Consider the following 24442-nt stretch of genomic DNA (forward strand, 5'->3'; position numbering starts at 1 on the left):
TCTCCTGCCTCAGCCTCCCGAGTAGCTGGGACTACAGGCGCCCGCCAACACGCCGGGCTAATTTTTTGTATTTTTAGTAGAGCCGGGGTTTCACCGTGTTAGCCAGGATGGTCTCGATCTCCTGACCTCGTGATCCGCCCGCCTCGGCCTCCCAAAGTGCTGGGATTACAGGCTTGAGCCACCGCGCCCCGCCAATCTCAGCACATCTTGACATGATATCTTGGCTCGTGCCAGTTCACTGAGTGGGTGGGCACCTGTCCTATGTATTGTAGGATGTTTAACATCCCTGAACTTTACCCACTAGATGCCAGTAGCATCACTCCCCTAAGTTGTGACAGCCAAAAACATCTGCAGACATTTCCAGATCATTGCAAAATCTTCCCCAGTTGAGAGCCACTGACATACAGAGTCAGGCCCCAAGTTCTCAGATGAGACTAAGAAATGTGGTGTCTTTTGTATAAGCCAAGCGCAAGCAGGACTGAAGAACAGGAGAGATGAACTGGGAGCCTGGGGGTGAGGTCATTCAGGTCACGGTCTCGTGCCTATGGAGAAGCTACATCATGCAGTTGTCCTTAGAGTCCCCACGTGTGGCTCACCAGGGAGGCAGAGGTTGCAGTGAGTGGAGGTCATGCCATTGCACTTCTGCCCGGGCAACAAGAGCGAAACTCCATCTCAAAAAAAAAAAAAAAAAAAAGGCAGTGGTTCTTAATCTCAGCACAACCTTTTTTTTTTTTTTTTTTTTGAGACAGAGTCTCGCTCTGTCGCCCAGGCTGGAGTGCAGTGGCGCGATCTCGGCTCACTGCAAGCTCCGCCTCCTGGGTTCACGCCATCAGACGAGCTCCCGCAACGTTCAAAGTCACTGTGTGGCCCAGCACTAGCCATTGTGAAGCTGCTCCTTATGGCACCCCTCCACATCATGGACCACTGTGCAGCACTGGCCCCAGCACACGTCTGTGTCTCCCCACACGACATCCAGTCCAGCCTCGGAAGGCAGCTCTCAAAAAAAGCTCCCTGAGCCATTACTGCCGCTCACTTTATGCACCCAATTCCTTCCATTCCTTCTCGGACACGTTCTAAGGCTCCAGGGGAGCTGCTCACATCAGATTGTTTCAGGAACCGAAATAGGCACTGTGACAATGAATGCTGCTGCTCTTTCTGGAACCCCACAGCTTTATTTCTTCCTGCTACTTATAGCTACAACAAATAGCCACCATGATTCTCACTATATCAGTGAGGACTCTTTTTTTTTTTTTTTTTGTTATGGAGTCTCGCTCTGTCACCAGGCTGGAGTGCAGTGGCATGATCTCTGCTCACAATAACCTCTGCCTCCTGGGTTCCAATGATTCTCCTGCCTCAGCCTCCCTAGCAGCTGGGACTACAGGTGCACGCCACCATGCCCAGCTAATTTTTGTATTTTTTTTAGTAGAGACGGGGTTTCACCATGTTGACCAGGATGGTCTCCATCTCTTTACCTCATGATCTGCCCACCTTGGCCTTCCAAACTGCTGGCATTACAGGCTTGAGTCACGGCGGCCGGCCGGTGAGGAATCTTAAGGTTACAGGAGATAGGAGCTCAACTTGAACTGACTTAAATAACGGAAATGTCTAGAGGAAGGGAGGTCAGACAGGGCTGGACCCAGAGCCACAGATGCCGTCCACCTTCAGCTCTGCTTCCCTCTGCTATAGCCTCACTCTCCTGCCGGCCCCCTAACAGGGCAGCTCCAGGCTCGAATTATCCTTACTGCTTACAATCTCAGTGGAGACAGTGCTGCCTTGCCAGTGCTTCCAGTGAGGTCCTGGGATGGAATCTTAAGGGTCTTGGGTCCCATACCCACCCCTCAGCTAAGCCCTGGAGTCAAGGGGATGGAATACATGGAGTGGCCAGGTCCAACTCATATGCCCACCCCAACTGACACAGGAGGGTTGAGTGGGGCAGAGGCCAGTTCTTCTAAACCAGGAGGCTGAGGATGAGGGAGGGTAGATCCGGGGGCGCTGCTTCATTCTCTTTTCCTGTTAATCGCTGACGTGCTGCCTGCCCTACCAGCAGGAAGCCATCCCATCTTGGTTTGAAAATGCTCTTTGCCGTGGGAATTCAGTTCCCTTCCAAACACCCCACGGCCATAGGACAGGGCTGTCAGGCCTTGATAGTGGAAGCCCCTTGATGCCCACAGGCAGCCTTGCAGATGTGTCCTGCCTGCCCTCCTCTGGCTCCTTGTTCCCTACTATGGTGAGTCCAACAGCGGGCTCTGCCCGGCTCACAGCTCTGCTCCTGGTCTGCGGCCATCCCTGGCCACTTGTCCCCAGACACATCCCTGTGGGGCTGGGATCAGAAAAGTTTCCAGCATCCCCTCTGGCTGTGCTCTCTGGAACTTTCAGGCTGGGTCCCGGGGTCCTGCCTGGATGTCCTTCCTCTGGGGAATATGTATCACCAGCCTGTCTGCCCTTCTGCCCCTCCCAGCTCTGATCTGGATCATCCTGGCCCCCCAGGAAGGTTTCTCGTGCTGTGTCTTGGAAAGGAGCAGTTGCCGCCTTAGTCCTTCCCTCCCAGGAGGCCTGACCTCGTGTGAACACTGACTCACCTCCAACACTCTGCTGCTGATCAGACTCACACAGGGGGTATTGGAGGGCGGCTTCATTCCTATCACTGTCTGGCCCACCAAGATACTTGTGGTGCTGACTCGTTCTACATCCCTGTAACTAGACATGCTCAAGTGCCTGTCTAGACCATATTATACAATAAGAACTTTGCTCTTTCTTCTATATACCGTCTATACTATAGATGCTACCTATTGCCACACCTAATGATCTCTCTGACCTTCACTCTGTTATCTATGCAAAAGAGTCTCTAGGATAAAAAAGGTCAGCATAGCGGTGATTTTCCAACCCTACCTACCTTTACTAAAATGCAGTTGGTGGCTGGGCGTGGTGGCTCTTGCCTGTAATCCAGCACCTTGGGAGGCCGAGGTGGGCAGATCACTTGAGGTCAGGAGTTCCAGACCAGGATGGCCAACATGGTGAAACCTTGTCTCTACTAAAAATACAAAAATTAGCTGGGCATGGTGGCGGGTGCCTGTAATCCCAGCTACTCTGGGAGGCTGAGGCGGGAGAATCGCTTGAGCCTGGGAGGCAGAGGTCGCAGTGAGCTGAGATAGTGTCACTGCAATCCAGCCTGGGAGAAAGAGCTAGACCCTGTCTAAAAATAAATAAATAAATAAAATGCAGTTGGTAACTTATCTCATGAAAAGAACAAACCTCTGCTGTTCCAGCACATCAGCACCTGCACGGTGGGTCCCTCCTCACAGGCCCTCCCGGTGGGTAAGGGCTATACTTCAAGCTCCTCCACAGACAGTCTGGCCTGCTGACTGTTCTACGTGGCTCCCAAGGCCAGGGTCTGGTTTCCATTGTTTACAATTATCCATTTATTTCTACAAAGCCTGGATTTTGAAGAATCTGAGTCTTGAGATCAGCCAAATAAATCAATGGTAGTTACTTTTCAGGAAGATACTAGCTTCTACGATTGTCAAAGACATTTCCATGCTGTCTCTTTGTGTCTTCCAAAATAAAGCAGTGGGTCTTGGAAAAACCTATTAGAGTGTGATCTGGTTAGTGATTTTTCCACTGACTTAAATCCTGAAGGCAAGAAAATCAGACTCCCACAGGGGGGTTTAGCATTTCCTTCTCATACACCCTGGACCTTGGGGATTTTCTAGGCCAACTTCCTCACCTAAACCCCGAGGAAATTGTACCATGGAGGCCTCAGCTGATTTACTTGAGTCCCCCCTGCCTGGCTGGTGCCTTGGCTGGGACCAGAATGTAGGCCTCTTGGCTGTTGGTTCAGGCCACTTTAGACTCCGCAAGGATAAAATGAGCAGTCAACAGGAGGAGTCTAAGAGCTTGATATTCCCAGGCCCAACAAGGCCTGTGCCAAGCAGTAACTTTATGAGAGGGAAGTTATTCTGCCATCCCCACAAAGAGAGGACATGTCTTTATTAATTAAGCACATTTTTACAGTCAGCCAAAGAGTGAAGGAAAAATTAGTATTCTGTCATTTGGAAGTTTTGTAAAGGAACATCTTGTTCAGCCTATAAAACAATGCATTAATCTTCTGTCCTATATAGAGAAGGCATATGTTATTTTTAAAAAGTAAGTTAGGGTGTGAGGAGTTGACAAGTTTCCAACTCCACTTGGTAACACCTTGTAGGAAATCTGGCCTGGTCCAGGAGCCCCTCTAGGCTGAATGGTATTGGCATTAAGCATGCAATTCATGTATGCTGTCACTAAGTGGTGGTAGGGATCACAGCCATGTGGTCCAAACATACAGTCACAGACCTTCCTTGTTCTTCTTTTTCCCCCTAAAAAAATAGACAAAAGATTTCAGAGATCTTTTACCTTCCAAAGGGTTAAAAACCAGGGTTAAGAATGATAATTACATTTTTTTCAGAGATAGATAATATCATATACTTCAAAAATTAAAAATTGGCCAGGTGGGGTGGCTCATGCCTGTAATCCCAGCACTTTGGGAGGCTGAGGCGGGCAGATCACGAGGTCAGGAGATCGAGACCATCCTGGCTAACACAGTGTAACCCTGTCTCTACTAAAAAATACAAAAAATTAGCCAGGCATGGTGGCAGGCGCCTGTAGTTCCAGCTACTCTGGAGGCTGAGGCAGGAGAATGGCGTGGCGTGAACCCGGGAGGCGGAGCTTGCAGTGAGCCAAGATAGAGCTACTGCACTCCAGTCTGGGTGACAGAGCGAGACTCCATCTCAAAAAAAAAAAAAAAAAAAAAAAGAAAAGGAAAATCACTGAAAAGTTTTCCTGTCACCCCCGCCCCAGACACTACTTTCTTTCCCAAGGGTGACAACATTTTTCAGTTTCCTGTGATCCTTCCAGAAAGGCTTTATGATTGTATATGAGCATCTATAGGCTCACCCTTTTTTCCTTTTTGCTTTTTTTATTCACATGGTGGCATACTACACACATCTTCTGCCATTTGTTCTTTCACTTAACAATTATCTTGGAGAACTTCCCATGTTAATTTATTATGCGTTTCTTCCTTCTTTTATGGCTGCATTCTATTTCAGTGTTGGGAAGTGCTCTCATGCATTGAACAGTCCCCTTTTCATGGATATCAAGATTGTCTGCAGTCATTTACTATAGAAATATAGCACCATGAATGGTTGGTTCTACTCATGCCTATTTTGCATGTGTGATATACAAGTCGAAAAATTCCTAGAAGTAGAATTCTTAGGTCAAAGGGCTTGTGCATTTGTAATTTTGATAGACATCATCTGATTTTCCTACATAGAAGTTGTACTGATTTACACTCCCATGGGCAGTGTGGGAATCTGCCAGTTCCTTCTTGCTTTCTGGAATATATTGTGTTACTGAACTCCTGGGTCTCTGATCAGTGAACACAATGGCATCTCAGCGTAGTTTTAATTTGCATTTCTTTTTCTTTTTTTGAGATGGAGTGTCGCTCTGTTGCCCAGGCTCAAGTGCAGTGGTGTGATCTCAGCTCACTGCAACCTCTGCCTCCCAGGTTCAAGCGATTCTCCTGCCTCAGCCTCCCGAGGTAGCTGGGATTACCGGTTCTCACCACCATGCCCAACTAATTTTTGTATTTCTAGTAGAGGTGGGGCTTCACCATGTTGGCCAGGCTTGTCTCGAACTCCTGACCTCAAGTGATCCACCTGCCTCGGCCTCCCAAAGTGTTGGTATTACAGGTGTGAGCCACCACGCCTGGCTTAATTTGCATTTCTTATTATGAATAAGGGAGGACAGCTTTTCAGATGTTTAAAAGTCATTTGTATTTCCTTCCCTGTGAATTATCTGCTTCTTACCCTTTACCTGTTTCTTTGTCTTTTCTGTTAAGAGATAGTCTCATACTGCTGCCCAGGCTTAGTGCATTGGGATGATCATAGTTCACTGCAGCCTGGAACACCTGGGCTTAAGTGATCCTCCTGTCTCAGCCTCCTGAGTTGCTGGGATTACAGGTGTGAGCCACGGTGGGGGCCTGGTGATGATCCGTTATGCCTTCTTTTGATTTTTTTTTCTTATCAATTTCTAGATGCTATCTCTGTGTTAGGGAAATTAGCTGCTTGTGATCTGAATTGCAAATAATTTTTCCCCCTTTGTTGTAGACTTTGCTTATGGTAGTGATTGCCATGCCAGAGTTGCTTTGAAGTCAAACTTAGCTGTCTTTTGTTACCACTTTTTGATTTTGTTGCATACTTAGAAAGGCCTTTCCCATTCCAAGATACTTTTTTTTTTTAATTTAAAATTTTAAGTTCCCGGATACAAGTACAGAACATGTAGATTTGTTACATGGGTATATGTGTGCCGTGGTGGTTTGCTGCACCTATCAACCTGTCATCTAGGTTTTAAGCCCCACATGCACTAGCTATTTGTCCTAATGATTCTTCAAAAATTCTCTGAATACTGGCAGTTGGCTCAAGCTCACCAGATTTAGGAGTCCTGAGTAAGGCTGGGGGCAGGCCTGTACCTTTATTTTTTAATTTATTTAATTTATTTCATTTTCTAAAATGATAGGGTCTTGTTCTGTCACCAAGGCTAGAGTGCAGTGGCACGATCACAACTCACTGCAGACTTGAACTCCTGGGCTCAAGCGAGCCTCCTGCCTCAGCTTCCCAAAGTATTGGGATTACAGGTGGGAGCCACTGTTCTTGGCCCTAGGCCTGTACCTTTCATCTTGTGGACTGAGGACATCAGCCACTATCACTCCCGGGTGCTGGGATGGGGTTTAATTTCCAGTGACTGGCCCAGAGCCTGCTCATGGGAAGATCTCAAGGGAGGCTGCTGAAGGAACAGCATGCAACTTGCCGGCCCACACACATTCACACAGATGGGGGTGGGGGTTTGAGGAGGTGGGGGGTGTTGTGTGGATCAGCTTCAGGCACAGGTGTCTGGTTTCCTATGGGATGTGACCACATAACAGTAAGGCAAGAAGAGGACTGCATTTATCTTCTCGGAATCACTTCTTCCTAATTGTTGCTTCCCACTATTGGCGTTGGTGAAAGGCTGGGCCACAGGAGGCTGGATGAACTTTGTGTTAGCCAGGTAAGCAGAATGTCTATGCAGGTGGAAAGTAGACAGTGAAGTTGTGCTCATCTGAGTGGGGAGGGGCATAGGTCAGGAACCTCGTTGGCCTGCCCTGGCCTTTGCCCCTTTGTTTGGCCCTGTGGCTACAAAGCTTCCCTACCAGGAGCAGCCCCCACTGGCGGCTCTGGCCCTGGGGACCTGTGAATGTTTGGTCGGGGCAGGGTGTGGAGAGGCCAAGTCCGCACTGTATCTAACCCTAGTCCATCTCAGGATTCGGCTTCCCCCAGCCCCTTCTCCTTAGGGTCTCAGCTTAGGCCCTCAGGGCAGCAGGAAGATGCGCTCTCCTCACCCCCCCGTCCCCCTGCCCTTCTGTGCCTTCTGGCATGGGCAGAACTTCCCATGCCACAGCTTCCCCTAGTCCAGCCACAGGAGAAAAGGAGGGCAAATCACCACGATTTGGGGGGAGGGAGGCACCTGAGCCCCCGCTGTGCCTAGACAAGGCATCCTGTGCATCTCCCATGGCTTATCACATCTGCCTGGGACTCAGTGAAAGGGCCAGAGGGCCGAAGGTGACACCGGAGTCTCCAGCACGACCTTCGAGGGCCTCCAGGGCATTTCTCGCGCTGTAGCGGCGGAAGACTGGCTACCCTGGGGATGCGCCTGAGTGTCTAGGAGCCTGTGCTCCCCAGGGCCTCAGGGAGGTCAGGGTTCTCTCCATTTAGGACCGCAAGGAGAGAAAAAGGCCTGGAGTGAGGCCCTGGGGCTGGGGGCTAAAGCAGCACACAGTATCAGAAACGGGGTGCTGGGATGGTTACCGGGGACCGCCAGGGAAGACTTGGGAGTCCAGCATGCGCCTAGGGGAGCTGCGGTGGGGAGGCAGCAGGGGGCCTCCCCTGCCGGATAGGGCTTTCGGAGGCCGCGATCCCCGAGAGTTCTTCGCTCTAGGGTCCCCTGTTACAGCTGCGCCGGGCCAAGCGAGCAGGGCGCGGCGCGGCGGCCGGGGCAAGGTGCGGAGCCTCGCGTTCACCGGCTCTACCTGCGGGACCAGACCCCTGCAGCTCCCCAGCCAACACGGCCGGGGCACGCCTGGGAATCTGTGTGCTCCCCAGGGCCCGGGGCGTTCGGGGCGCCTCGCCTTCCAGCGCCTGGGTTCCAGCCCCGATCCCGGAGACCGGCCCGGCGGGACGCGGGTCCCGCGTGCACCCTCCTGCCCTGCCGACTGTCCCAGCGCCGGGGCCAGGGGGCGCAGGGCCTCGCGCACGCCCGGCGCGGACGCATCTTTGTCTTCCCTCTCTTCACGGCGCGCGATCTAGCCGGGAATCTTTTCCGGCCTCAGCGTGCCCGGCGGGGGGTGAGGCGGCAGCGGCCGGGGCGGGGGCGCAGGCCCGGTAGCCGCAGGCCGGTGCGGGATGCGCCCCGCAGCCGCGCCGCGTGCGCCCAGCAGAGGCGGCCCTGCGTGCCGTACGCTGCGTCCGGGGCGCGCCCGCCGCTATTCGGGAAGCTATTCAGCTTCCCGGGCTCATTAGCAGTCGCGGTGTGCGGCTCGGCGCGGGCTCACAAAGAGCTCGGCCTCGCGGACTGAGCCGGCGGCGGCGGGGCGGGGACGGCGGCGTACCGGGGCAGCCCAGCGCCCTGACCAGGTAAGCTGGGGAACCTGGGCTGCCTGACTCGCCGGCGGCGGCAGCCTGGGGCCGCCCGGGTCGCCGCGAGGACCGGGACGCGTGGGGGGCGGCGCGGAGGTTGCGGCCCGAGCGCTCCCGAGCGCTGCCCTCCCGACTCAGCGTGGCTGCGGGGCGGCCGCCGCTGGGATCTGGGGGTACAGCCCGGCGGCCCCACTCCTCTCTGACCGGCCTCTTTCCCCTCCCACGACGGGTGGGCGGGCGGGCCGGGGACCAGGCGGCGGCTTTCACATCCCGGGCGTGGGGCACCACTGCAAGGGGCCACCCGGCGCGGGCAAGAGGCGCTGTGTGGCGGGGCTGTCCGCTCGAGTCCTGCTGGGCTGGCCGGGCCGCTTGGCACCGGCATCAAGTCCCCGTGCAGGGCGGCAACTACTGAGTTTGGGGTCGTCTCTGGGTTCGCTGCCCCCGGAGAACCCAAGCCCAGATCTTCGCCCCCTTCCGTTTCCCTTTATAATAAGGCCCAGAGGGAAAAACTTATCAATTCAAAACCCTACACCCCGTTGCCCCTGGGCTGCAGATGCCGGGTTGGGGGCACAGCGCGGACCTGCTCCTCGGCCTGGCCCCTTCCCCATGGCAGGCACTGCCTGGCAAGGCTGCTGGCGGGAGATCTGGCTGCAGATGGTGAAGGAGAACATCGAGGCCCCAGGTCCCCAAGCAGGGGGCCATGGGCCGGGCAGCGGGCCTCGGTGTGCCCAGGCGGGGAGGGGGCGAACTTCCTTTCCCCGACGCCTGCCGAGGACCCCCGTGGAGAGCAGAGCCTTAGAGGGGCCTGCTAGTCTTAACTTCGTATTTACTGGCAGAAGGAAGGCTTAATTTTTCGAATCTATTCAGATACGACCTGGCAGGCACCAGACATCAATCTGTGGTTGAGTGCAGTCAGCTCCTAAATGAGCATGTGGAGGGTGAGGCACCCCAAACTCGGCATCTTACGTCTGGCACTGTTTTTGGGCTAAACTGCCTCTGGTCTCTTCAACCTCCTGTGCCTGTTTCTGTTTTTGGGTTTTTTTTTTTTTTTCTATTTTCCTTCCTCTTTGAGAAAGGACAGTGGTTTTAGAAATAATGACCTGAGAGCTTTGCAGGTTGAAGTGGGACAAGTTTTCCTAAGGTGCAGGTTGGCAGGTGCCAGGAGCCTGCAGGTGGCTTTTTCTCAGGCCTCTGGGTCAGGGTCCCTCCAGTGAGGTGAGGCAGGGGTTTCTCCTGTGTGTGGCTGCTACACAGGGGACAGGATCTGGGTTTCCCAGTCCGGGGCGTCCAGGATGCCCTGCCCTCTGCGCTGATTCCTGGGTGACCGTGGGGGCTGCTTCCCCCTGCAGCCTGGGCTGGAGAGGGTCTCTTGAGCTTAGTATCTGCCGGGCAGGAGGGCCAGGGTGACACGGACGTGGAACGCTGGGGCTCCGGGCAATGTCCAGGGCGTGAGTGGATAAAGCTGGAGCTTGCGGCTGTGCTGGCAGCCCTCCCTCGGTGGGCTCTAGCAGCACTGTCAGAGGGGCCCTTGGAGTGGGCTCCGTGGCTGGGCTGGGACTGGATGATGATGGCATTAGCGATGGGGCACCGAGTCTTCCCTCTCATTTGTTAGGAAGTGCGGTCTGTGCCCCTCCCTACTGTCGGTCTCCTGGGCTCCTGGGATGGGAGAAGCTGCAGGCTGAGTCCCACGGGGTGTGAGTGTGTGTGAGCAGGAGGGTTGGGTGGGCGCTGGAAGGAGGTGAAACTGGTGACCGTCAGCTCCTCATTCTCTTCCACCTTGCATGTTTTCTCTGACACTCTAGACCCAAGTTGTGGCCTGCTAGTTAACTTGTTTACATAACCTTTTTAAGTAGTTCTAACCTTTTTTTTTTTTTTTCAACAAAATGTTAGTTTTACAGACATAATTGGTGGGGATGGATTGTGAAATGGAGGTGCATAAATACCTAGTTTGCCAACTGAGCTAAGAAATACTGGAGAAAAATAAGAGATAATTGTAAAAGACACTGATCACACCCCTGGAAGCTGAGAGGGGTGATAAGACACCTTGATTTTTCCTAGACAAAACTGAGGAAGTCAGAGGAAAAACAGTTGATGATAAGGTTGGCATCAGGCTGGGCTTTGTTTGGATTGAGTGGCGGTGGCTGCGGTGAGGGCTGTTGGAGTGGGGAGAGTGGGGGCTGAGCCTGGCTTCAGAGACCCCCTCCAGGCCTCAGCTCCTCTCCGACGCTCCTTGCTGTCCTCTGCCACGCATACCTGCCCCGGTGACTCAACAGGTGTGGGCTTCAGGTGACACCATGGTCTGAAGTCTTGGAGAAACCTTTACTGTCCAGGGGAGGAGAGGACTGGTGGTCGGTGGGGATCGAGGCCCAGCACACATCACTGGGTGGCTTGAATGTCTTCGGCAGAGATCACATGCCCTGCCTTGCAGCCTGGTCCTTAGAGAAACGGAGAGAGTGGAGAGAGCTCTGGGCCTGGGCGGCGGTCCTGGCTGTACCACTCACAGGCTGTGTGCCCTCCCTGTGCAGTCTCAGTTCCTCACCCTTGCCAGGTGGCTGTGAGGACTGGGAACGTGGAGGCACAGGTAGGGTGTAAGGTAGCCACTGACCACCAGGCAGGCCTTCCAGATGTAGGTCAAGTTTGAGAGGGTTGCTCACCAGGAGGCAGCCTGTGTGCCCGGCGGGGGCGGGGGGTGCTCATTGTTCCCTTGGATGGTGGTTGGGCTGAGCGCCCACAGGGAGGCTTCTCTGGCTCCTTCCTTTCCCAGAGTTCTTCCCCACCCCCCTGCCGCCCACCGCCTGGGTTGGGTCCAGCTCGTGTCTCAGAGCAGCCTGCTGGCACAGGCTGAGTCAGCTGTCGTGGGCACCGTCTTTTCTCGCCTCTCCTGAAGCCAATCTTCCCCTCCCTCCCTGTCCAGACACACAAGGGAGCCCGGGGAGGTAGGTGACCTCAAGATCATGCAGCCAGGCTCTCTGACAGTACGTGGAACCCTACGTACTGGTGGGGTGCCATTGCTGTGTGCATTATGATTTCTGTGCTGGCTGTGAGGTTTCCCAGGTTGGGGGCTGTGGGGTACCCCTGACTCTGCAAGTTGGCCCAGGCCAGGTGTGTCACCATTGTCCAGGCCTTCAGTGGCTTTCCAGTGCTTCCTCCATATCCACGTTACTTGGCTGGATTTTCTCAAGTTCCCCTACTTGCTCCCAAGAATGGCCCCTCTAGGCTGCCCTGGCTCCAGGCAGACAGGTTCACTGCCCACATCTGCCCTGGGTTGTCCCCACCCCATCCCCACCTGTCATCTTGGCCCATGTCCATCCTGGAGATCCCAACTGAATGTGGGCTCTTTCCCTCTTATCCCTTGGTCCTCAGATTTGCCAGGCCACTCTTGCCTCAGGGCCTTTGCACCTACTCTTCCCACCCCGTTGGCGTGAGTCATCCCCAGATGCCCACCTTGCCAGCTCCTTCACTTATTGCCCGCTCCCTGACAGCCCTACATAAATTGCCGTTACTTCCCCTTCTCTTGTTAACCTTGCTTTGTGTTTCTCCTTAGTACTCACCATTCAGTGTGTTATTTATATACTTGTTTGTTTATTGTCAGTCTCTTACCACTCAATTGTAATAGACTTTGTTCACCTCTGGATCCCCAGTAGCTAGAAAATTGCCTGGCACACAGTAGAGCCTTAGCGCTATCGTTGGATGAGCGAGTGAATGAGACACGGGAGCATTAGTCTCCCTTGCAGCACATGTCCAGCTCCCTGCGCCTCCTTTCCCCGAGTCCCAGAGCTGGAACCTAGCTGTGTTGACATTTGGATCCTCCTGGCATGTAGCACAGACCCTCACTCAGTGGGCAGTCAGGAAAGAGCTGCAGAGTTGTACAGTGTAACGTCAGTTTCACATAGGCCAGAGGAGAATGTGTTTGGGAAGGTAACCAGCCCAAAGAATGAGCTTTCTGATTCTGCACTGAGATTCCTTTTTGGATTTTCAATTGTTTGGGTTCTCTGCACCCAGGCGGTCCCTGCTGCCAAAGTCAGCACCGCGTCTCCCTGCAGTCACCTCGGATGTGGATGCACTTTGGAAGGAGGCACCCCCATGCCCAGATTCCCTTCCCACTCCATCTGGATCTTTCCAAACTTGTCTTGTACCTAATGTCAGACTCTGTCCCAGTGCTCCCAGCCACTCTGCTTTACCTTCCAGAAGCCTCCGCCTGCCTGACTCTCTCTTGCCTGTGTCCTGGCCTGGTTGGAGGAGATGCTTTGGTTTTTTGAGAAAGGGACTTGGAGGTTGGAAAAGAGGATGGGATTTGGAGTAACAAGAGCTCAGTTCCAGCCTGGCCCTGCCACTAATCCCTGGGGCCCAGGGCCAGTCACCTGGCTTGAGAGTCTTTCTCAGCATCTGCAATACGCGCATGAGGCCTCTTGCCTGTGGTTGTTTTGAGGCACAAATGAGATGCGATATTCAACTGATGCAAGATATTTTATGACAGCAAATCATTTGGTGTGGCCACGTAGCCTCGGGCCTGTGCGGCTTCTCTTACTGTCCTGAGAGTTTTAAGGGTCAGGTTTGTGAGTTACAGCTACTGCCTAGTGAGAGAATGCAGAGGAGGCGCGTCATAAACTCTAAGGGGCTGTTTTAATGTAAGGTGCTATGTCTGTTGTTTTGTGTTTCAAGGATCAAAATTAAGAGAAAAAAATATGTGGTTGACCTTCCTGCATTGAGTGACTGAAAATATTTTCATCTCTAGTTTTCTGGAAACGGAAACACTCCAACATTTGAAGATGGTTTTGATGGCGAAACCACTGGAATGAAACGCACATCATCGGGCAGTTCTGTGTGTTGAGTTCCATCCCTCTTTGTTTGTCATTTTAAATAATTTCCCGACAAATCTGGAAGGTGCGTCTTTTGTCTTAACTTCACAACAAGGAGGCTGGGGACAGGTAGCTGAGCTGTGGGTTGCCTAAGAGCACTCTGCTGTCACGGGGCAGTGCTGGCCTTTGAGCCTGAGCTGGAGAGAGTGTGAGGTCTGTGTTTTCTCCCTGTCTCCTGCTGGGGCCCATTTTGTATCAGATTTGTTTTTAATGGGGTGGGCGTGACTAGGACTCATGACCAGTGGTGGGCATGTACAGAGGCTAATTTTCAACACGTGCTGAGAGACTGATGGCTGGCATTGGAGAGTTATGGAAATGCCACAGATGACGTGGGCCCTTCACAGGGATGGGGAAGGGGTCTGGGAGCTTGCCCTCCAGGAAGGTGGCTGACATGGTTGGTAAAACACGAAGGTGTTTTCTGTTGTGCACTTGAAGCCAACATGGATTCTTAGCACTTCTTGTCCCTAGATTGAACTGTGCAGAGAGATGCTTGGTTCTGAAACTCTCAGGCAAGGACAGTTCTGAGGAAATTCTCATTAGTAAATAGTGAGTCGGAGAACACTATTGATATTTGGCATTTTCAGTTGAGATATATATGTACAGTCGTGCGTCACATGACAATGTTTTGGTTAATGATAGCATATATGACAGAGGTCCCATAAGATTATTATGGAGCTGAAAAATTCCTATCGCTTAGTGACAGTGTCGTAAAGTTGTAGTGCAGTTACTTTGTTTTTTTAAAAAATTTAATGTAGCCTAAGTGTACAATATTTATGAAGTCAACACTAGTGTACAGATGGACTCACCCAGAGAAATTTCCCGTCTTGCAAGCTCCATTCATGGTTAGTGCCCTAGATGGGGTACTGCGTTATATATATATATATATATTTTTTTTTTTTTTGAGACGGATTCTCACCCTGTCACCCAGGCTGGAGTGCAGTGGCGCAATCTCAGCTCATTGCAAGCTCTGCCTCACAGGTTCACGCCATTCTCCTGCCTCAGCCTACGGAGTAGCTGGTACTACAGGCACCTGCCACCACGCCCGGCTAATTTTTTTGTATTTTTAGTAGAGACAGGGTTTCACCGTGTTAGCCAAAATGGTCTCGACCTCCTGACTTCGTGATCCGCCCGCGTCGGCCTCCCAAAGTGCTGGGATTACAGGCTTCAGCCACCACGCCCGGCCCATGTTTTATCTTTTATACCATATTTTTACTGTGCCTTTTCTATGTTTAGATACATACTTGTGTTACAATTGCCCACAGTATTCAGCGCAGTAACATGCTGCCCAGGTGTGTAGCCTGGGAGCAATGGCCTGTAACCTATAGCGAAGGTGTGGAGTAGGTTTGTATAAAGTATGCTCTATGATGTTTGCACAATGATGAAATTGCCTAATGACAAATTTCCCAGAACACATCCCTGTCATTAAGCGATGCATAACTGTGTGTATGTGTGTGTGTGTATGTGTACATATATATGTGTGTATGTGTATATATACACATATATAATTTTTTTTATTTGGCTGGTTTTACATTCCTGGAATTGACTCTCCAGCAGGGCAGCTGTAAATATGAATTCCTCTGAACTGTTGTATGCATTGTTAATTTAGTAAAGTACAGTTTATGGTTTCCCACAGTTGGTTTAATTGTCAACTGTCTTGGGAAAATCCATTGTTTCAAAAACAGGAAAACCACTAATTGAGTGAACGCGTGCATTTAGGGATGATGGATTTCTCAGGTCTCTCTGGAAGCAAGTGTGTGCCTTGTGCAAATAAAACATCGTTTCTGTTTCTCAGTCTTTTGGTGTAATAAGTGAGCCATGTGCTCTAGCATCTGTCTGGATTATCAGGAGCTGGTGGCAGCCGTCACGAGTGTGGTGCAGTGGGGCCAGGCGTGTGTTAGGAATTGGAAGCTCTGGGAAGCCAGGCTCTGCCTCCACACATGAGCCAGCTGTAGAGCGTCACTGCTCAGAGTTTGTCTTGACTCATCCCAAGAAGGACATGTGGAGATCTGTGTCCCATTCCTCACCAGCCACTGAGTTACTGTGGATGGAGAAGATGAGATGTGTGCAACTGTTCTGCTGTAGTAAAGCACTCAGTCAGTGCAGTCACCAGGGTTAGGGTGAGTGTTTTACCAACTTGCCTGCTGGGTTTCAGACACCTGGCACTACCTCCAGCCTCTAACTGATTCTGGCTAGTACGCGTGAAAGCTGTCAGCTGAGTGATGAATGGACCGATTTTGGCCACAGGTCCCTATACTTCCCACCTGGCCTGACTGCTAGCTTCTGAGCCCCTGAGGCAGGACTGAGTGGGTCACATTGATGGCTGATTGTCTCGGGAATGGCATTGGGTGAAGTCGAGGTTTTCCCGACCCACAGCCCCTACTGGAAGTGCCTTTCTTTTGTGCATGTATTGTGAAGATTCTGCCTGTGAACTTTCTCTACTGTTTGAGTCCTTAGGTTCAGGTACCTGGAGAGGAGCATGTCATCGTTTTGCAGGTTGGATGTGCGGTTGTTGGGGAAGACGTCTTTGTGCTGTCTTGGGTTGGAAGCTTTGAGAGCAGAAGCCCCTCCAGACCAAGAACTCCTGATTGTGTCTTTCCCTTGGGCTTTCGCCGTTTTCAGCTTCTAAATTAATTGCATTTTATTAAGTAACGGTTTTCTTCTTGATCACAGGCGTGCCTGTGCTTAATCAGCACTGAGGGCTGGTGCTACTTCAGTTGATTTGATACACCCAGAGGTAGCCTCATCTCCAACTTGTCTTGACTTCGTCTGGGAAGCTGCCGTGGGGGACCCCTGGACTGGCAGCATTCCCACCCCTCACTTTGGCAACTGTGGCCTAACTCCTTGTATGTGTTGCTCCTTTTATCTGTCACGTAGGGTGGCTTAATCTAATAGTGGAAACAAAGGGGTGCGGGACACTAACGTGGTAGGTCTCACCTTGCCCGTCATTCACCTCTCAGTCCTTTGACACTCAGGGACTCTGCAGTGGTAGAACCGGGGGCAGGTACCCTTCACTTTTCTTACCCCCGAGTCCCTTTGCCTGGAGCTCTGTCCATCCATCCACCCGTCTACTCAGTAGGTATTTTCTGAGCAGCTACTGTATTCCAGCTTTCTTGTTCCCAGTTTAGAGCTGGGTGGGATCAGGAGGGAGGACATGGAGGGGGCTGCTGGAGAATGTGCAGTGGCATCAGAGCCCCATTCTGGCTCTGGGTCCAAGGCCCTCCTAGAGAGGCACAGTCTGGCAGATGTGAGAGCCCCATGGTAGGTTGGGGTGGATCATGGACCCCATCCTATAAGAGTGGGTGGGTTTACCCCTTCAGAGCCCAGGCCAGAAGAGCCCTCCAGGCAGAAGGGCCAGCCTGGAGTGGGGCACCCTGGGCACAGGGAGGACTATGTGGTTTGTGTAGGTCAGAGCTGGAGATGGGGGTTGGAGGGCAGTTGCTGACGATTAGGAGCTTGGTGGCCCTAGAGAGTCCTTGCTGTGGGTTGGGAGCGAAGCAGATGGGCCAATAACAATGCATAGTTTACCAAGCGAACTCTAGGAGATTGATTTCTGCAGCTGGCTTCCCTAGCGGTCAGAGCGTGGGAGAAGGACGCCGTCAGGGGCATGTTCAGGGGTGCATCTAGAAGCGAGGGGAGGGTGCGGGGAGGTGCTGGTGGAAGATGCACTGCATGGGGTGGGAAGGGGCTCAGTGAGGACGCAGGAGGGTGGCGGGGGCAGGTGTCTGGCCAAGGCAGCTCCTGCGTCATTGGGGGGCTCCAGAGCCCGCTCCCTACTGTGTTCTGTAGGAGGCGGCGGCTGCTGCCAAGTCCCAGCCTTGCTAGTGAGGACGTTTAATTTTACCCTTTAGAGATTTACAGGATTTCTAGATTAACTTGCCCCTGTTTTTCTGCAAGAACGACAAAATCCACGACAAACCGTTCATCACATTATTAACTTGTTCACCCAGCCTTGACCTGTGCAGCTCCGCCAACTTACCCTGGGCACACAGGGAGGCCTGGGTCCTGCAGGCAGCTCCAGTGTGCAGGGTTGCGGGTGACAGCGCAGGTGTGGCCTCCCTGCTGCTGGCCCCCGGTGGCTGACCTCAGCCTGGCTGGGCATGCAGGCTGTCCTTCCGGGGCTCCCAGTAACTTTCTGGCCCTGCGTCAGGAGAGGGGCCTGCAGAGGGCTTGGGAAAGGGAGCGGGAGCGTCAGTGCTGCAGGATGATGGGCTCCAGAGGCCTCTGCAGCAGGGGTGGTCTGGAGAGACATTTGAGTGCCTCCTGTCCATGGCCTCTATATGCCAGGGCACCTGCAGCTTGGGCCCTCTTCCCCTTTCAGGTGGAGGGAGCTGTTCATCCTCTGGAGGCTGCTGGGCCAGAAATATCTCTTACCTGATAATGTCAGGCATCAGAGGTTCCTGTTTCGTGGGTAAGTTGTTGTATGTTTTGGGGCTGCAGTCAGTCTGTTTTTGTCACTGGCATGGCATGGGGGTGGGGGACAGTATTCCCTCCCACGAGGCCCATGTCCACCTCATTATTCCTGTCTGCTGGGACTGCGCTGGACGCTGGCTGAGGCTGCCTTTGTTACTTTCATGCGCCGTAACTGGAAAGGCCTGCTGCTTGTTAGGATCCTTAGAATTCTGATTTGAAGGCAGGGTGTGGTGGTTCATGCGGTAATTCCAGCACTTTGGGAAGCCAAGGAGGGAGGCTCGCTTAAGCCCAGGAGTTTGAGACCAGCCTGGGTAACGGAAGGAGACCCCATCTCTACAAAAAATAGAAAAGTTAGCCGGATGTGGTGGCTCACACATGTGGTCCTAGCTCCTCGGGAGGCTGAGGTGGGAGGATCGCTTAAGCCCAGGAAGTTGAGGCTGCAGTGAGCTGTGACTGTGCCACTCTGCTCCAACCTGGGTGACAGTGAGAACCTGTCTAAAAAAAAATGCCTGATTTGAAGGAGAGAGAGCTCTATTTGATGTGGGGGTTGGGGGTGGAGAGCACCTCTGTGAGTAGATCTTTCTATCATCTTGATGGTTTTAATCAGATATCTAATATTATGTTAGTAGTTCACGTCAACTGATGTCCCAAACCCACTCCTCTTCTCTTCTCTTCTCTTCTCTTCTCTTCTTTCTCTTCTCTTCTCTTCTTCTCTTCTCTGAGACAGAGTCTCATTCTGTCGCCCAGACTGGAGTGCAGTAGTGCGATTTCAGCTCACTGCAAGCTCTGCCTCCTGGGTTCACGCCATTCTCCTGCCTCAGCCTCCCCAGCAGCTGGGACTATAGGCGCCCGCCACCACCCCCGGCTAATTTTTTGTATTTTTAGTAGAGACAGGGTTTCACCATGTTAGCCAGGATGGTCTCGATCTCCTGACCTCATGATCCGCCCACCTTGGCCTTCCAAAGTGCTGGGATTACAGGCGTGAGCCACTGCGCCTGGCCTCTTTCTTTATTGTGATGTAAGGAAACCAAACTCTGGTGTATTTAATGCGTTGTGTTTCACAGCAGGGATCGCTGCCTGGCTCGCCTGTCATGGTGTGGGGGCAGTGCCTGATTCTGGAGATGGGCTATCATTGTGCTGACTGGGTCAGCAGTGGATGCTCCCAAAAAGTCCCATAAAACCCATCTCTATTTGTAGAAATCCAAATAGAGTTTACTTTCTAGTGGCCACCCTTTTAAGTACAATGAGATTTAGTTTCAAGGAAGTAACTGGAGTTATAATACATTAATTTGGGACTGATTTTTGTCCCACCCATCCAGTCCCTGACAGTGGTCCCCAAACTCTTAATCATGTTCTTTATTGGAACCTTCCAGGCTGGCATAGGCTTAGAGTCCATTATGGGTGTTCAAGGTCCAGAATTCATGTCACCTGATTGCTTGGACACAACTGGACCTCACATCTCCGGCCCTGACACCAGAAACTAGGCCTCCATCTGCCAATGTCTTAGGGGAATCTATTTTAACAAATGACTCATCTTAAAATAATGCACTATGTAATCAACATGAAAATGAGAGAACACCCAGTAGGAAAATGGCAAAAGACACGACACACACACACACACACACACACACACACACACGTCCACTAAAGAGATGAAAAAGTACTCCACTCCATTAGTCATCAGGGAGATGCAAAATGAATTGTAAATGGGACACCATTCCACACCCACCAGAATGGCTAACATCAAAAGAGCAGAAAAAGCTGGGTGCAGTGGCTCAATGCTTGTAATCCCAGCACTTTGGGAAGCTGAGGCGGGTGGATCACCTGAGGCCAGTAGTTTGAGACCAACCTGACCGACATGGTGAAACCCTTTCTCTACTAAAAATACAAAACAATTAGGTGGGCATGGTGGCGGGCGCCTGTAACCCCAGCTACTCGGGAGGCTGAGGTGGCAGAATCACCTGAACCCAGGAGGTGGAGGTTGCAGTGAGCCAAGATTGTGCCACTGCACTCCAGCCTGGGCAACAGAGCGAGATTCTGTCTCAAAAAAAAAAAAAAAAAAAAGAAAAAGAAAAAGGGCAGAAAATAGCAGGTGTCGGTGAGGATGTGGAACAAATGGACCTCTGATTGTTGGTCAGAGTAGACATTTGTACAACTGCTTTGGGAAGCTTTTTTGTAGAATTAACTAAAGCTAAGCATACATATACTCTATGACCAGCAGTCTCAATCCAAATGAAATGGAGTAAAATGGGCATATGGGCATTAGTGGCCTTCAAATGACATCAGGTTCTAATCCCTGAAACCTGTGAATGTTACTTTATACCGTAGTGGTTTTAAAGATGTGTTTAAGGATTTTGAAATGAAGAGATTGTCTTGAATTATCTGGGTGCGCCCTAAATGCCATCCTCAAGGATCGTATAGGAAAGAGGCAGAGAGAGATGTGACCAAGGAGGCAGAAATTGGAGTGATGCAGCCACAGCTCAGGGAGCACCGGCAACCAGAAGAAACTGGACAGGGCCAGGGAAAGGATTCTCCCCTGGTGCCTCTGGAGGGAATGTGGCCCTGCCAACAGCTTGATTTCAGCCCAGTGAAACTGCATGCAGACTTCTAGCCTCCAGAACTGTGAGAGAAGAAATGTGTTTTCAGCCACCCAGTTTTGTGGTCATTTGTCACAGCAACCGTTGGAAATGGATACAGCCATCAAGAGACACACAAAAGTGTCCACAGCAGCGTGATGGTAACTGCCAAAGTGCAAATAAACCAGATGGCCATCAGCAGCAGAATAGATCAGTACCCCGAGGGTCTTCTCACAGGGCACACTGTACAGCAGGCCAAGAATGAGCACTCTGCAAGTGTGGCAGCTGTGTGGATGGGGTTTGCCACGTAATGTTGAGCAAAAAACCCCAGATGCTAGAGTGCGTACTGCATGATTCTGTGTCTAGGAAGGGCAACAGACAACTGTCATGTGTGGAAATCAGGTTGCCCTCGGGAGACGGTACTTAGAGGAGGCCCAGGGGGAGGGAAGCGCAGCTTTTGGAGGTGCTGATGATGTCCCCTTTCTCCATCTCGGTTTGCATGGGAAGGTTCCATTTATGCTATGGAACTTTTCTGTACATATATATTTCAAGAAAAAGTATAAAAACAGAGCAGTTCATGATCTTGGAGTTTTCAAGGTGAAATTTGAATGGAATGAGTCATGGCTTCTTTTACTACTAGAACAATACTATCAAAATTGAGATTATACTTAATGTGAGATAATTAGATTTTGCCATTACAACAAATGCTACTAAATATTTAGATGCACACTATATTTTCTAAGTGAGATCAGGGTATGTAAACCCGAGTAGGACGCTAAGATCTATATAGATTTAATTGGTGTGGATAAGTTATCTGCAGGAAATGTATTTTTATTTCTGCATATAAAAGAAGCTGTGCTTTTAAATAAAACTAGACACAAGTAACCAAATGTTTAAGTATCAAACGTTATGTGGTTGCAGTTGAGTGGGAAACCAAAGAGCTTTAAGAAGAGCAGTCGGGGGGAGATGCGGCATGTGGAGAACTCCTCGGGGGCAGCCCCATGTCCTCGCAGCCCAGAAGTTGTGGGTGGAGGTTCTATGGCACCACCTGGCTACCTGTCTCCCCAGGCAAGGGCCCAACCCCTCAGGTCCCCAGAGGCGCCCCCTCTCCTTTGCCCACGTCTCTCCCCCCCGCCTTCCCTGCCTCATCCACCTCTGAACTTCTCATCCCTCTGGTCTCTACTTTGCCCCTTCCCGGTTGCCCCCAGAGCTCTTGTTCTGGCTGTGAGCCCACCAGGATAGGGCCATGTCGCTGACTTCAGAGGAGAGAGACTCTTTGTCCGACGACTGTTGACCTCGTAACCGCTCAGCTTCATGGGCCACAGTGTGCTTGAGTGAGCACAGCTGTGGCGTGGGTTCACCTAAGGCTTCGTGGAAGCCGTGTTGCGTTGCAGCTGGTTGGAGGCTTCCGTGTGCTCAGGGCGTCGTGTGTGCCCGGCCTTGCTCTGCACAGCTCATCTGTGCATGTGAGCTCACTTCCTCCTCAGCCTCCCACGGAGGCACTGGGAGACTTTGGACTGGACACGCGTGCAGGCCTGCTCTTGGCATTCCTGCAGTCGTGCTATCTGCGGGCTGTTTCCGATTCACAGGGCAAAGGGTGTAGAAATGCAGAATGAGCGTGTAGGGAGCTTCATGGTTGCCTCTGTGTGTTGGGTCGGATAATAAAGTGAGGAATGTCTTTAAAAAAAATTCATTTAGGTGGTAATTTAGTTTTATTTTATTTTGCAAAAGTAGAGATCTGTAATATACTAGGAAAAAACCAGTCTTTCCCCCAAGATGGTTTGTGACACAGTGGTGTGAAGTGTGGGAGGGTGTCGGGAGAGATGAGGAGGAGGCAGGGCAGGGGTGGAGGTCAGAGAGCAGGAGGTGAGGGACCCCTGAGGGAGAGGACCTCAATGTTGTGTCAGTTCCTTTCTAGGTGAGGAGTTGGAACTCCAGACAGGGGGACTGGGCCGTGGTCACAGGCGGCAGAAGCAGAGCCTTTGTTTGCACCAGACCCTGACGCTGTGCCCCGTGGGTCCTACCAACCCTCCTTCCCGGCCTCCTCCGGCTGGAGTCAGGCTTCTTCAGGCTCATCAGACCTGAACAGCCTGGCAGTGTGGCTGTGTGGGAATGGGTGACAGGTGCCGTTCTCCCCAGTGCAAATCACTAATGCTGGGCACCATGCATCAGCGTTGTGGTGACGGCAGCATTGGGTGGATCTTCAGGGAATGTTGCTTGTGCCCTCTCAGGGGCTCTGAGGGTCCCACATGACAGAGACCAGCATCCACTGCCCTGGCCACTCACTCAGGTCACTTTATGCTTGGTGACACATCGTAGTTGCTCAAACTGAAGCCTCCCTGTGGCTTTGTCATCTTCTTTCCAGCCAAGGGAGCTGTCCTGACAGACTCTCCCCATCACCTTGGCATTTTACTACTGCAGTGTGTTTGGTGACATTTGTAAATGTGATTTTTTTTTGCTGTGCCCTTTGTTGCTGTGGCTGCTTCTACAAATGTGAGGATGAGCCATCGGGGGCCACTTCCCGGCGTTTTGAGCCCTTTAGCCTGGGCGGCGGCCCTGTGTGTCCTGTTTCCCTGTCAGGATGTCCTGTCCCATTTGTAGCCTCTTCACCCTGCAGGGACTTCTCTTGTGTCTCTGTCCTGTGGCTGACTGACTGCCTGGCAGAGAAGCAGGCACTCACTCGTTTACACACCCCCCCTCCCCCAGGTCCTCCTTGTAATATGTATTGTAAATCGTATATTTACAACTTACCCTTGTCCACACGCATGCAGCCCACTGCCCTACCCCTGGCTGGGGCTGACCCCTGGATCCCAGCACCTGGCACAGCACCTGGAACTCGGTAGCTGCTCCAGGAAAGTGGTCAAATGGTTTCAACAACTCCACACCCCGTCCCATGTCAGAGAGACTAGAGTACCAAGCCCAGCACTGCTCCGGTGGTCATTCCCAGGGATGTGCATGAAGCAAGCTGGTGTCATGTGATGCGGTCACTCTAGGACCTCAGAGAGATTTTGTGTCTCAGAGAGATTTTGTGTCTCCAGCCATACTGCAGGCACACTTGGCTCTGTCCTGGTGCTTGGGTAGCACAATGGCTTCATCAGCCATCACTGTGGCCTGAGGATCTGAAAGGGTGTCTGAGGAGTGGGCCTGGTGGTGCTGCCCCTACCCCCATCCCCCATCCAGCTCTGGGGTTTGGGGTTGTCTGAGCCCCGCCCCACCCTCCCAGACCCAGTGGGAGACAGCCTGGCATGGCGGGTCCCTGTGGCTTGGGCCGGGCTCTCTCCGTGGTCTCCCGGCTGGCATTTGCACTATGGAAAGCCTCTCTTCCTATGGGCCTGTCCTTGCCTTCAGCACAGCTGGGATTTGGGGTGGGTTTTCAGTATGTGGTGCTGTGTGTAGTTCAGAAGCACAGACGCATGACTTCTCTGTGCCCTGGATGCTTTCCAGCTGCATCTCCCGCGTTCTTGTTTGGGGGGTGGCGCTTTGTTTATTGCACCTGCGGGAGGGTTGAGTGGTCCTGGATGCAGCCCCTTCTCATCTCCCTGTGCCGTGGCCACATCCCTGACTGTTTTTGCCCTGGATGATTGATGTGGGAGCTGGACTGTGGCCAGAGACTCTCCCTGCCCATGTTGGCCTGTGGACTGCTGCCTGGCCACCCTGTGGGGTTGGGGACATCTCAGGAGTGAGCATTCCAGTGTTTGCAGTGCCGAGGGCATCATGCTGGATTCTGGCACATGGCACATGCACAAACCAGCATCGGGAAGCCTGGACCCTACTCTCGGGGAGCTTTTGATGTGTTGTGTGTGTGTGTGTGTGTGTGTGTGTGTGTGTGTGTGTATGTTGGGGGTCTGGGGTGGAGGAGGGGAAGAATAAAGGGCCAGATGGGGCTCCAGCAAGG

The 24442-nt window shown here is 52.2% G+C and overlaps 1 protein-coding gene across 6 annotated transcripts in view; it reads left to right on the forward strand.

Annotated features, from left to right (window-relative positions):
• The first annotated feature begins 8393 nt into the window (after positions 1-8393).
• Positions 8394-24442, forward strand: part of APBA2 (amyloid beta precursor protein binding family A member 2) — a 237897-nt gene continuing 221848 nt past the window's right edge. For 4 of the 6 annotated variants that reach the window (XM_058428014.1, XM_058428013.1, XM_058428019.1 and 1 more), the window contains exon 1: positions 8433-8699. The gene's annotated coding sequence lies outside the window, so the exon portion shown is untranslated. Of the gene's footprint in view, positions 8700-24442 lie in introns of all 6 variants that reach the window. The other 2 variants (XM_032175896.1, XM_032175897.1) reach the window with 1 other exon arrangement.

Source organism: Hylobates moloch, unplaced genomic scaffold (genome assembly GCF_009828535.3).
Source record: "Hylobates moloch isolate HMO894 unplaced genomic scaffold, HMol_V3 SCAFFOLD_14, whole genome shotgun sequence".
NCBI classification, from domain to species: Eukaryota; Metazoa; Chordata; class Mammalia; order Primates; family Hylobatidae; genus Hylobates; species Hylobates moloch.